This window comes from Gossypium arboreum, chromosome 7 (assembly GCF_025698485.1).
Source record: "Gossypium arboreum isolate Shixiya-1 chromosome 7, ASM2569848v2, whole genome shotgun sequence".
NCBI lineage: Eukaryota > Viridiplantae > Streptophyta > Magnoliopsida > Malvales > Malvaceae > Gossypium > Gossypium arboreum.
In genome coordinates, this window is record NC_069076.1 from 65,489,412 (window position 1) to 65,504,339 (window position 14,928).

Below are 14,928 nucleotides of genomic sequence, written 5' to 3' on the forward strand. Positions count from 1 at the left end.
CTCTACTCTCTCCAGATCATCATCTATGCTAGCCTGGCATTCCTCGGCCCCTTTTTTCCGGATCTTATCTACCAGAGGCTTCTTTCTTCTAAACATGTCCATACCTTATGGAGCTACCAGGGCATACTGAGGAATCGGAGGAGATGGGGGAGGTGGAGTGTTCGGATTCGCATGAACAAACTCCGTGTATCAAGCATCCATCATACGAAGGTAGGCTTCTCTAGCCCCTCAGCCTTGGCCCATAGTTACGGGCTCACTCTCTACTGGTGCGGTCCCTTCAGTAGGAGTCGGCGCGTTACTTTCCACGTCATTCACCTTAGCTCTATCAAGATCCATTTACTATATAAAAACATAATTTGTAATAGTCAGAAATCATCACACTATCAATATATAGTTATGGCATGTATAGCTATTCTCGTACTCTCACTAGGTTTGTCTTAGAACTGACTAAACCAAAGCTCTGATACCACTAAATGTAACATTCTATACCTGTAACCCTGCTGGGGCGGGGTACAAGTGATTACCTAACTTGATCTCATGCATACCACCAATCTCAAATTATCGAGACTCGGTCCAAATTAAAATATTTCAATTTCTACCTTAATCTTCTTATTATGGGCATACAAGTCCCAAATCGATCGTTGATAACTATTCAAAACCATTCCGGGTCCTTAAACCAATCTTTAAAAAAATTGCCTTTCAATAAGGGCATGCCTATGTGGAAGGGTAACACGCCTACGTGACCATTTCGACATGGTCATGCTGATGGCCCGTGTGGCTCACACGGCCTAAGCGCTCTGGGACACACCCGTGTCCCACACCCGTGTAGAATTAGTTTCTAATTCACACACGCCTGTGTCAATAGCCCGCGTCCCTCACACAGCCACGACACGCACGTGTCCTAACCCGTGTGCACAAACATGGAAATTTATTTTCTGACGTCAACATGCTCAAAATGTCATACGACCAAGGCACACGCCTGTGTGCTAGGTCGTGTCCTTCACACGGCTGAGACACATGAACGTGTCTCTGCCCGTGTATTTATTACCATGCATACTACCTTAAAATTTTTACGTGCAGGGGACACACGACCAAACTACATGCCCATAGGGCAGACCGTGTGTCACACACGTGTGTCTACTCGTGTGGACAATATAAGGCTATTTACCAAGCCTCATTGCCACCCTTACATACCTAGTTCGTACAAATACCAACCAATACCAAAACAAGCACAATTCATATGACCAAATCAGCCACATTAGACATTCATTCAACCATGAAAACGTATCTTTTATAAAATCAAAATGGATGTTAGCCATCATTCAATGCTTAATACAAAATGAAGGGTTTCTAACCCAAGCCAACACATTTGGCCAAATCTCAAAGACACAAAATAATAAAGTCTAAGCCCTATACATGCCATATTCAAAAATATAAATCCAACTATACCGAATACTCCGGTTGATAGTGTGATTAAAATCTATGGCTTCTATGATCCTTGAGCTAGTTAGGCGGCACTATAAAGAAATAAAAAGAAAATGGAGTAAGCATAAAAGCTTAGTAAGTTGCATATAAGTAAATATACAACAACAATATATCAATAACCGACATGCTCATAATACTGAGGTAGGCATAGACATAACTTACTCATTACCATCCATACAAGTCACATATTATACAATGAACTCATATCTCATACATACCAATTAGGTACCTGTGCCACTCACAACATGGTTATACTTTCCTAATTAGCTTAGGAATATAACTTTCACCGTTGAGCCATTTGGAATACTACCGGATATTCATTAAACCTCAAACATGGGTAAGGTACCGATGCCATGTCCCAGACACGATCTTACACTGGCTCACATCCCAAGTCGATACCATATCCCAGACATGTCTTACACTGGCTTACGTCTCGAGGCCGATGCATGTCCCAAACATGTCTTACACTAGCACTCGTCTTAATGCCGATGCCATGTCCCGGACATGGTCTTACACTGGCTATAATAATATGGCCGATGGATGTCCCAGACATATCTTACACTAGCTCACGCAAGTAACCCAACTGACATGGTATGAATATCCGATTTACTTCCTAAGGTTCCAACGGGAATCTTACTATCTCAATTCCACAATCAAGCAATTTATGCTATATCGATTTAATAATAATTCAAACACAGACGGTAACAATATAGTTGTATTATTTACATACAACTTACCTCGGATTACAAAATGTACACGACTAATCAGTTTAGTCGATTTGCTTGGCTTTCCCCTGATTTGGGTTCGGATTTGGCAATTATTGATCTAAAATAGCAAAATGCACTCATTTAATCACTAAATAAAATTAAGTAATTAAAAATTCATATCTTCAGTAAAATAACCATTTTGCCTCTAGACTTTGGGAAAATAACCATTTTGCCCCTAGACTTTGGCGAAATGACCATTTTACCCCTATGCTCGAAAATCAATTTTTATCGAATTTCTTTGCATCTTAAGCCTAACTGAACTCTTTTTACTCTTATAGTTACTCCAAATTCTTTCTATTTCACACATTTATTAACTATTTTACAACTTGTGCAAAATAGTCCCTTTAGGTATTTTCATAGTAACACCCTTCACAAAAGTTGTCTATTACACAACTAAGACTCATATTCTTCCATAAAATTTTAGAAAAAAACCTTAAATACTTTCATGGCAAAACCCTAGAGCTTCAACCATTTTGCAAGATATACCCCTCATTTGAAATCTCATGCTTCAAGGGTCTCAAAAATACAAAAATCATCAACAAAGGTCATGGAAATCACTTACTTCTAGGGATGATAAGTTGCTGCAAATTTTTAAGTTCAAAACCCTGAAAAATGGCTAAACATCAGTTGAGAAAGAAGATGGAAAAGGGATAATATCATCTTTCTTTATTTTATTTCCTTTTTAGTCAAATAAGCCACCCAATTCTACCTAACCTTGAAAATTGTATCATCTTTGTCTCATCGCCAGCTATGCTATCATAATAGGGTCTAATTACCCTTTAAAGACCCTCAATTTTCCTTATCTAGCTATTTAGCACCTTTAACTATCAATTTAGGACTTTTGTATTTTATACGATTTAGTCCTTTTTCGCAATTAGGCTCACAAACGTTAAAATTTCTCTACCAAATTTTTTATGCACTATATTAAACATGCACTGACTCAAAAATAATAATAAAATAATTTATTTGACTCCGTATTTGTGGTCCCGAGACCACTATTCTGGCTAGGCCCTAAATTGGGTTGTTTAGTAGCTCTGATACCAATAAATGCAACACCCTAACTAGTATTCAATGCTGGAATAGGGTTACTGAGCATTACCAAACTTATAACACATACAACCCTACTTTTCTCATACATTCGATCAATTCATACAATTCTCATTCAATCTCAATTAATTTGTCCCTTATAATAGCCTTCGAGGCCTAAAACATGCTTTAGGAGCAGTTCGAGGCTAAATCGATAACTTATAAAACTTTCACAAAACTTTGAAAGTTTTACTCAAAACAAAGGACACACGCCCGTGTGAGTACGCTATGTGTCTTACACGACCACCAGGCACGCCCGTCTCATAAGCCGTGTGAAAACAGGGGGTACATACTGACTTGGGTCACACAGCCAACCACACGCCCGTGTGTCTAGCCCGTGTGCCCTTCGAAGTGGCTACACAAGCCCGTGCGCTAGCCATGTACTAGGTCGTGCTAAACCTGTAGGGTATACTGACTTATGTAACACTGCCAAGTCACACGCCCGTGTGCTAGGTCGTGTGCTAATTGGAGGTATACTGACTTGTATCACACGGCCAGTCATACGCCCATGTGTGAAACCGTGTGGAGCATACTGACTTTATTTTAATTTCAATACAAGGAACACACGGCCATGCAACATGACCGTGTGTCGCACACGACTGAAACACACGCTCGTGTCTCTTCCTATGTGGACAAAAATAGGCCATTTACTAAGTCATTTTGCCACCCATTTTGCACATACCTAAACAAGCCCAATTGGTACCATTTTAAGACACAAATATACAGCCAAAAGTCATCAACAAATACACAATCATACTATATCCATTTCAACCATTTCAATACTCAATTCAATGTCATTTACCTATTCAAGTACCTATCAACTCAACTTGTTTTACTAGACATAATTCACATATATAATTCATAAAATTAAACCATTCCAACATGCATTAGCAATTCAACTCCATTTACTCAATATAGTCAATTACCTAACTCAAAACAAAGTCATTTATACAACTTAATACATTCACAAATTCATTATCACAAGCCAACTCAAATGGCCTATAAATACATCTTCATTAAACATCTCAAAATGACTCAATCCTATATATGTCATATACCAATATACATAATTTCAAAAGTACCAAAATAGATGTTCAATAGTGCGATGAAGTCTCTGACGATCCCCGAATCCGAGTTAGCTTCAAAAGACTATAGAACATAGAAAAATAAACAAAGTAAGCTATAAAGCTTAGTAAGTTCGTATGAAATATACTCAACAAATCATAATATACAAATCATCAATTTGAACTATATATCATATAATTCATGAAAACAAAAAACCTTTCATATGCTTAATCATATGCTTATATGAAAATTAATAACTTCTTCTACTTGCATCTCATACTTTACATATACATACCTGTACAATTTTGTAACTAACTCATACCTTTTCGGAACACTGTCGAATACTTGATATCTCGCACACTAAGTACTAATACATAGCCGAAGTTATATTAATTTCGCACACTAAGTGCCTTACATAGTCGAAGCTATCGTGATCTCGCACACCAAGTGCCATATACTGTTGATATTGTTCTGAATCGCACACTAAGTGTCATATATAGCCGAAGCTTTCTTGAATCGCATACTAAGTGCCATATATATATATATATATAGATATATATCCAAATTCTCGTCAAACATGACTATAAGTTCATAAACACAATTTATGCAATATCAAAACATTTAAAGCATAATTGAAACATTGCTTATCACATTCAAACTTACCTCGGATGTGAAAACAGCTAATCGAGTTGATTGGTCGATAACTTTATCTTTTCCTCGATCCAAGTCCATATTTCACTTTTCTTGATCTAAATATATTCAAAATTAACTTATTTAATTATCTATTCATTCAATTTAGTCCAAAACACTCTTTAAGGAACATTTATACTTTTGCTCCTACTTTCACATTTTTTACAATTTAGTCCTTATCACATAAAATTGCAAATTCATGCAATTTAGTACAAACCCATGCTTAGCCAAATTTAATACATGTTACTAACAACCCATATTTTCAATTTATTCAGACTTTTACCCACATAATTTTACATTTTCACAAATTAATCCCTTTTTGACATTTTTTGTCAAAAATCACTTTACAAAACTAGTAAATCTATTAATAAACTTTCATAATCTATGATCAACATCAAATTACTCAAGCAGTCAATAATGGAACCATGATAAATCTTTATCAATTTCAAAAATTAAGGTACGGGCTACCTAGAATATGAAGTAACAATCTTAAAAACATAAAAATCATTAAAAACGGATCAAAAATCACTCACCTAATGAACTAGGAAGCTTGGCCAAATACACATGAATCAATGGGGTTTCTTTCTTCTCAAATTTGGGTAGAAATGGCTTAACAAAGATGATAACCTTATTGTTTTTATTATTTTACTTATTCATTCACTAAATTACCTTAATAACATTTGTTATAAAACATTTAAATTACTTATTATAATCCCATAAATGTCTATTACCAATAATAATCGTTTAACTACCATTTAAGGCCACCATAATTTAAAGCCAAAGCTATTTGAAACCTTTAACTTATAGAACATGCATTTTACATTTTACACGATTTAGTCCTTTTTACCGAATTAAGCATTCAAACAGTAAAATTTCTTTACAAAACATTTACACAATAATTCTATCATGCTGTAACTTTGAATAAAATAAAAAATTAAATATTTTAACTTCGAATTTGTGGTCTCGAAACCACTGTTCCGATTTGACTAAAAACAAGCTGCTACACTAGACATTTTTTAAGAACTATTACTGATTGATCATTCATCAACATTAAAACAAGTTTGAATTACAGAAATCAGGAAAACAAAGGCAGAAATTGCAGGATTTCTTGCCACGCTCCAACTTCTCTTTTATCTTCCTATTGTACTCGAACCCAAGTTAGATGTCTCTTCCCTTACTTCACATATGTATTCTGCTTTCTATAGCTACTACCCTTTCTTTCTCTAAAATTCTCCAATGGAGTTCTTCTTTGTATAGAGAGAGGATTGATGTCACCAGTCTCTTTCTCACGCTGATTCTCCTCCTCTTTCTCTTCTTCTCTCTCCTTCTCTTATTGGGTAGATTTGTCCCACCTAAACACGTATTTTTCATTACTCTTTTCACAATTGGTTTTTCTAGTACTGATATAATGTCTCGTGATAAGTTTTATATTTATGATTTATCGTACTTGAAAACTAACTACTATCATGATGAAGGCAAGCGCACCTATCGGACAGTAGTATAGTTTATAGCAAGACCGAAATGTCAAACCCACAGGAACTAAAAGTACTAGTATTAACTTTCTTTTTATTATCTAGCCTAAAAATAAGGGGATTTACTTTATCTAAACTAATTAACTAAACTAAGAATGCACAGGAAGAAAATTGGGGAAATACTTTTGGGAAAACTGATTGATTAGGACAATACCCTAGGAAAAAATCCACCTAGACTTCACTTGTTACTTGACTCTGAACCAGACGATTTATTCACTTGACTCGATCCGTAGAAATCCCTAAGTTATATTATAATCTCTCTCAAGACTAACAACGTCTAACCCTAGGTTGATTAATTGAAATCTCTTTCTAATTAAAACCATTAATGTTGCATTAACTCGATCTATGGATTCCTTTATTAGGTTTGACCCTAATCCGGCATATTTATGCCGCCCTATGTTTAGGGGTGCAATCAACTCTGCTTAATTATGCTAGATCTACTCTTAGACAGGGACTTTTGCTCCTCTGAATAAGCACATCAAAACTTGAATCAATATCCTAGAATATTAAAACAAGAATTAAGAACAAATCAAATATTTATCATATAATTCAGAAAATAATAACAAGATCCGTCTTAGGTTTCATTCCCCTTAGGTATTTAGGGGACTTAGTTCATAAGTGTAAAAGGAAACATCTCAGAAGAACAATAATAACAAAACATAAAGAAAACTCAAAAACCCCTGAAGGAAATTGAAGGGAAATCTTCAGTCTTGAAGGAGAATTCGGCTTCTGAGATGGATCAATCAGTTTTCTTCGAGTAATTCCTTTCCTCCTACTCCGTGTGTCACTTAGGTGCCTCCTCGGGTGTTTATATAGACTTTAGAATGCTTCAAAACCCTCAAAAGTGGCCTTTTTTGAGTAGAACTAGACTTGGGCTCGACAAGGACACACCCGTGTGACACGCCCGTGTGACACGCCTGTGTAAAGTGGCTTAGGCCGTGTGGTGTGGCTTAAGTCGTGTTGCAACCTGTTAAATAGACACGGGCATGTGAACTACCCGTGTGAGGAAGTCCAGGCCGTGTTGACTTCCCACGTTGACCCATTTTCTCCGTTTTTGGCCCGTTTCTCGCTCTTTTTACTCTCCTATTCTCACCTAAGTATAAAACATGAAATTAAAGGATTAGGAGCATCTAATTCCACAAATCTGATGATAATTTATCCAAAAATATGTTAATCATAGGATAAAAATATGTATAAATTACGACTTATCAAATACCCCCACACTTAAGCGTTTGCTTGTCCTCAAGCAAAATCCTCAACTCACAATCAAAATAAATTCTTCTCAACTTATAATTCTCATTAGTAGTATCTCAAAATAATCCATAAGTAATCATACATTGAAAATTCAACTCGAAGAACATCAAAGTTTCAAACATTCCAAGTTGAGCATTTTATCACGAAAACATAGGTGTCTCCCCTCATCTAAGTAATCATCTTTGATTCAAAATATCACAGAGTTTTACATCCTCACTAAAGATTCACTCAAATCACTCGAGGTGTTTAAGGACAAGAAATTTAGCACTCAACAGTCAATATGAAAAGTTATTACCATAGGCTTTCATGAAAACCAAATCTCCACCACTAAATATTGAGATGATACATTAATCAAAAGGTCTTTAGTGGGTTGTAACGTGGCTTTGGTTAGGGGCTGTGGTCACAACCTGAAAGAAAATGTTAGAATCGAGATTGAATTGAAAATTTACCTAGCTAGAAAAAATACTAAAACTGACAAATTATATTCCTAATTAGAAGATCCTAGAATTGAGTTTTTTTTCATGGAATATGGAATTAAATACTTAAGCTCAAAAACAAAGAATTACTACTAATATGTATGTATGTAATTTTTTTAAGAACAAATCAAAATAACATAGAACTTTGCTAACTATCAAAAATAAAACATAGCTAAGCAATTTATTCAAATCAAATCTCTACAAAAATAGGGATCAAATGAGGGGATTTCAATAATAATAGGTTATGGGTTAATATTGAGGGTAATTCAATGAATGGCTTGTTAGGCTCAAGGGGGTACACTAGGGGTTAATTATGAGGGTAGACTTTAATGGAGTAAGTGGGTTAAACCTAAGTGCCTTTTATCATCTCGACATATCAAATCAAATTGTCTGGTCTTGACATGCATAATCAAAGCAAGTTCTAGAATAACAAATCAATATTGACGCACTCATAGAAAAAATAAAAGTGAGCATGAAAGAAATAATATATGCTCTAAAGGCTCAAGATCTCGCAAAAATTATGGCTTTTTGATGTTATACCTGTGAATTTCAACTCAAGATAACACCTAAACTTGGGGAAACAACCAAAAAAAATTTAATTCTCAAAAATCAACTTATCATGCTTGATTCTTTAATTCCTTATTGTTTAAACAATCAATGCATAAATGCCTATGTTTTAATTCAAGACATATCAATAAAAATCATAGATTAATCAAAATTCATTCTAATAGTGATATGAGTGAGTCACATGACAATAAGACAAAATTCAGGGATTTTTCTGATAATGATATAAATAACCCCCACACTTAAGATGTACATTGTCCTCAATGTACAAAGATATATAATAGTGATATAAAGATAATATCAAAAGAGAGGGAGAGAAGTGAAACTACCCTGAAATTGTGGATGAGATCCCTAGATTAGTGAAAGTGAGAATTGAAGATAAAGCTGAAGGAAAGGCATGATTCTGAGGGATAAATGAGAAGACATGACTGTGGAAGAAAATTAAGGGAACAAGTTGATAATAATCATAAAGATAAGCAGAGTTTAAAAATATAAACATGAGTCTTCAAAAATAGATAGAAATAAAAGTAAAAGTGAAAATAATATAAGTTTAAAAATAGGCACGGCCGTGTAGCCCAACACAGGTCTCACACCGCTGTGTCACATGCCCGTGTGGCTCGCGTCCAGCCCATGTTTATCACAAAATGAGAAATCATTACACGGCCTGAGGACACGCCCGTGTGTCTAAGTCGTGTGGTCACATGGTCATATCGCACGACCGTGCGCGATGTGGTTCGCTTCTACAACGCCCGTGTAAATATGTGCACGCCCATGTTCTTTTGACAGTCTCGACCACAGGTGGTGGGCACGGGCGTGTTGCACGCTCGTGTTAATTTGGCAGGATTGCCTACGGCCATGTCACACGGTCATGGCAACGTATTGAATCCCGTGTTTTGGGAAAATTTTTGCTCTATTTTCACACAGTAGTATAGCACGACCATGTCGCTGCCCGTGGTAGGAGCACAGCCTAAAGCACGCCCATGTGCCTGGCTGTGTGGATTTGGAAAACTTGTGTTCAAGGACTCAGTTAGTAATTTAGATGTTAAAAACTAAAATTTAAAGAAATCGACACTGTTAGTGCTTGGGTTGCCTCCCGAGAAGCGCTTATTTATAGTCTAAGCTAGACTTACCTCTCTGTTGCATGGTCATGGTGGTGTGAGGAGTTTACACTCCTCACTCCTACTATCAGTTTTACTAAAATAAGGTTTTAAACGAGTACTATTTAACTTAAACATGCCGAATTTGGAATGAGTGTCCTCGACTGTACCGTATGGGAAAATGTTAAGTACCGTAAAAAGGATTGCTCCATTAGGTTCAGAAGTGGTAATGCGAGGGTCTGCTGCATCTAATAGTACTTTGTCTCCAACCTTAAGTTGATTTGGTGAAACATTGAGTCCGTCATGGCGTGGTTTTGGTTTATCGTGTGTTCTCAGTTTCTGTGCATGCCATTCATCAAGTTCCTCGATTTGTAGCCTTCGCTCTTCATAGATGGGTCCTTTGTTGTTACTTGAACATGGCTCATGTATGCTCCTCGAATGTGTTTTTGGCAAAGAAGGTTGCACCACATGATCAGTATTAGTAGCATGATTTATACAACCACCCTCGATATTCGATGTGTTACTCGAATTACGAGCTTGAAGAGTGATTGTTTCATCACCCACATGAAGTGTGATTTCACCTATACCAATATCAATAGTAGTTCTAGCAGTTGCTAAAAAGGGTCTTCCTAAAATTAAAGGCATGTCATCATTATCTTTTATGTCTAGAATAACAAAATCAATGGGAAATATAAATTTGTCAATTTTAACAAGTACATCTTCAATAATACCCTTAGGAAATCTGATTGTTTTATCTGCCAATTGAATGCTCATCCTAGTTTGTTTGGGTTTCTCAAGACCTAGTTGTTTAAACATTTTGTAGGGCATGACATTAATACTAGCCCCTAAATCAGCCAAAGCATTGTTAACATTTAAACTACCAATTAAACAAGAAATCGTAAAACTTCCTGAATTTTTTAGCTTGTTCAGTAGCTTATTCTGTAGAATGGCTGAGCAAACTGCGTTCAACTCTACATGCGGTGCCTCATCCAACTTTCACTTATTTGCTAAAGCTCCTTTAAAAATTTAATTGCATTCGGCATCTGCGAAAGAGCTTCAATAAATGGTAAGTTAATATGTAATTTCTTTAATAATTAAAGGAATTTACCAAATTGTCCATCTGTGTGGTATTTTCTTGTCACACTAGGGTATGGCACACGAGGTTTGTATTCTCTACTTACCGATTTTCGCTCATTGTGGTCCATCTCACCTTTACCTTTACTTACCACAATTCCTTGCCTCAGGTCTGGTTCAAGTTCAACTAACCCTTCTTCATCTTGAACGGTAGTCGCATTAAGCAGCTCCCTTAGGTTAGTTTCAGTATTACTTGGCAAATTACCTTGTGATCGTTCAGAAATCAATTTAGCAAACTGGCCTATCTGAGTTTTGAGCCCTTGGATCGACGCTTGTTGATTCTTAAGTGCTGTCTCGGCATTCTGAAAATGAGTTTCTGACACCGAGATAAATTTCGTTAGCATCTCCTTAAGGTTTGGTTTCTTTTCCTACTGGTAAGGTGGTTGCTGAAAGCCTAGCGGATGTTGTGGCCTTTGATTTCCTTGACCACCCCACGAGAAGTTGGGATGGTTCCTCCAACCTGCATTATAAGTATTACTGTATGGGTTATTTTGAGGTCTAGAATTATTGTTACCCATATATTTAACTTGTTCCTCCTCGGTGCTATGGTTGAAGGATTGATATTCTGTGTGTGCTCCTCCTCTATTTGAATCACACCTCATCACTAGATGTACCTGAGTAGAACCACATAAACCGTCAATCTTTTTATATAAAAGTTCTACCTGGTTAGATAGCATAGTAACCGCGTCGAGGTTGAAAACACCAGCTGCTTTTGTCGGCTTTGTTCTCATGACTTGCCACTGATAGTTATTCAGTGACATCTCTTCAATAAATTCGTAAGCCTTTTCAGGTGTTTTGTTGTTTAAAGTTCCACCAGCGGCTGCGTCGATAAGTTGCCTTGTTGAGGGGTTCACACTGTTGTAAAAAGTCTAAACCTGCAGCCATAGAGGTAACCCATGGTGAGGGCACCTTCGTAATAAGTCCTTGTATCTCTCTCATGCATCATAGAGTGTTTCTAGATCCATCTGCACAAAAGAAGAGATATCATTCCTCAACTTAGCGGTATTAGCCGGCAGAAAATATTTAAGTAAAAATTTTTCAGTCATTTGTTCCTAAGTTGGGATTGACCCTCGTGGTAACGAGTTCAACCACTGTTTAGCTTTGTTCCTCAACGAAAAGGGAAACAATCGAAGGCGAATGGCATCGTCAGAAACGTTATTGATCTTAAAAGTGTCGAAAAACTCTAGAAAATTCGCCAAATGAGTGTTTGGATCCTCGTCCTGCAAACCATCAAATTGAACAAACTATTGTATCATTTGAATTGTGTTAAGCTTCAATTCAAAATTATTTGTAGCAATAGAAAGTCTAACTATACTCGATTCGGCTCCTGTTAAAGTAGGTTTAGCATAATCATACATAGTACGAGGAGTAGCAATCTGATTTACTGGATCAGCAGCAGTCGCAGGAGGTAGCGGATTTTCCTGATTTTCAGCCATCTCCTCAGTTGTATTATGGATATCTTCCTCTTGTCCTTCCTCTATGTTTCTTAGGTTTCGCCTTATTTCTCTTCGGTTTTTGCGAGCTGTGCTTTCAATCTCACTGTCAAAAAGTAATGGTCCTAACGGGTTTCTTCTAGTTATAAACTATAAAAACCTGTCAGAAGAAAACAAAAGAAAATTTAGTAAAATTAATAAAACTAAAATAAAATTTAAATTGCAATAAAATAAATGGCTAAAGTAATAAAAATTAAGTGTTCCTAATATTTTAGTTCCCCAGAAACGGCGCCAAAAACTTGATGTAATGTCTCGTGATAAGTTTTATATTTATGATTGATCGTACTTGAAAACTAACTATCATCACGATGAAGGCAAGCGCACCTATCTAATAGTAGTATAGTTTATAGCAAGACCGGAATGTCAAACCCACAGGAACTAAAAGTACTATTATTAACTTTCTTTTTATTATGTAGCCTAAAAACAAAGGGATTTACTTTATCTAAACTAATTAACTAAACTAAGAATGCACAGGAAGAAAATTGGGGAAATACTTTTGGGAAAACTGATTGCTTTGGACAATACCCAAGGAAAAAATCCACCTAGACTTCACTTGTTACTTGATTCAGAACCAGACGATTTATTCATTTGACTCGATCTGTAGAAATCCCCAAGTTATATTATTATCTCTCTCAAGACTAACAACGTCTAACCCTAGGTTGATTAATTGAAATCTCTTTCTAATTAAAACCCCTAGTGTTGCATTAACTCGATCTATGGATTCCCTTATTAGGTTTGACCCTAATCTGGCAGATTTATGTCACCCTATGTCTAGGGGTACAATTAACTCCGCTTAATTATGCTAGATTTACTCTTAGCCAAGGACTTTTTCTCCTCTGAATAAGCACATCAAAACTTGAATCAATATCCTAGAATATTAAAATAAGAATTAAGAACAAATCAAGTATTTATCATATAATTCAAAAAATAATAACAAGATCCGTCTTAGGTTTCATTCCCCTTTGTTATTTAGGGGACTTAGTTCATAAGTGTAAAAGGAAACATCTCAGAAGAATAATAATAACAAAACATAAAGAAAACCCAAAAGCCCCTGAAGGAAATTGAAGGGAGATCTTCAGTCTTGAAGGAGAATCTGGCTTCTGAAATGGATTAATCAGCTTTCTTCGAGTAATTCCTTGCCTCCTACTCTGTGTGTCTCTTAGATGCCTCCTCGGGTGTTTATATAGACTTTAGAATGCTTCAAAACCTTTAAAAGTGGCATTTTCTGAGTAGAACTAGACTTGGGCTCGACAAGGACACGCCCGTGTGAGGTGGCTTAGGCTGTGTTTAGAGTCTGCTAAATAGACACGGTTGTGTGGTGTGGCTTAGGTCTTGTTGCAACCTGTTAAATAGACGTGAGCATGTGAACTACCCATGTGAGGAAGTCCAGGCCGTGTTGATTTCCCACGTTGACCCATTTTCTCCGTTTTTGGCTCGTTTCTCGCTCTTTTTACTCTTCTATTCTCACCTAAGTATAAAACATGAAATTAAAAGATTAGGAGCATCGAATTCCACAAATCTGATAATAATTCATCGAAAAATATGCTAAGCATGGGATAAAAATATGTATAAATTACGACTTATCAGGTACACCTACAGCTGGCTAAGAGTGAGATGGATAGAGTGTTGAATCATCTTCCCCGAATTGCAATGGCAATTCTGTTGGCAATCAATCCCACCATGTGCTACGACAACATTTCACTTCCCTTATTTTCCTTCTTCATCTTCTTCTTCTTCCTACATCTGTGTTCTATCAAAACCACACCTTTCATCCCTAAGTGATAAAAGTAACAAATAATGACCATTATATCATAATCCAAGCTTGTTATGCAATGTTCTAAAAACATCCTAAAAATGAAAATGTATTCACTTAATTACAAACAATTAATTCCATTTAGAGGCCTTAAATTTAATGCTTTTCAAGAGTTATTAGTTAACCGACCGAATTAATTGAAAAAGTTCGATTCAGATAATTTTTTAAAAAACTATTCGGCTTGGTTAATTGTTAAAGGTTTAAAAAGGTTGATTAATTTGGTTAATGGTGGTTCGGGTTGGTTAACCAATTAAACAGCTAGTGAACTCAATCTAGGGATCCTAAGACCCAAAATTGAGGCCCCTTAGTTTGGGTTAAAACCAGCAGTGTTCCAGATGAAGTACTTTCCACCAAGTAAGAATGCTAATCTTGGAAATGAAATTACTACATTTTAGCAATTTGATAATGAGCCCTTGTATGAGGCATGAGAACGATTTAAGGAATTATTATGAAAATACGCTCATCATGGTAT

General features: G+C 36.2%; 2 non-coding genes across 2 annotated transcripts; one reads left to right on the forward strand and one right to left on the reverse strand.

Annotated features, from left to right (window-relative positions):
* The first annotated feature begins 12,041 nt into the window (after positions 1-12,041).
* LOC128295796 (small nucleolar RNA R71) lies at positions 12,042-12,148 on the forward strand. Its single transcript, XR_008286346.1, has one exon. It is a non-coding gene; the product is annotated as a small nucleolar RNA R71 (small nucleolar RNA).
* Positions 12,149-14,821: 2,673 nt separating this feature from the next.
* On the reverse strand, positions 14,822-14,928 carry LOC128295708 (small nucleolar RNA R71). Its single transcript, XR_008286267.1, has one exon. It is a non-coding gene; the product is annotated as a small nucleolar RNA R71 (small nucleolar RNA).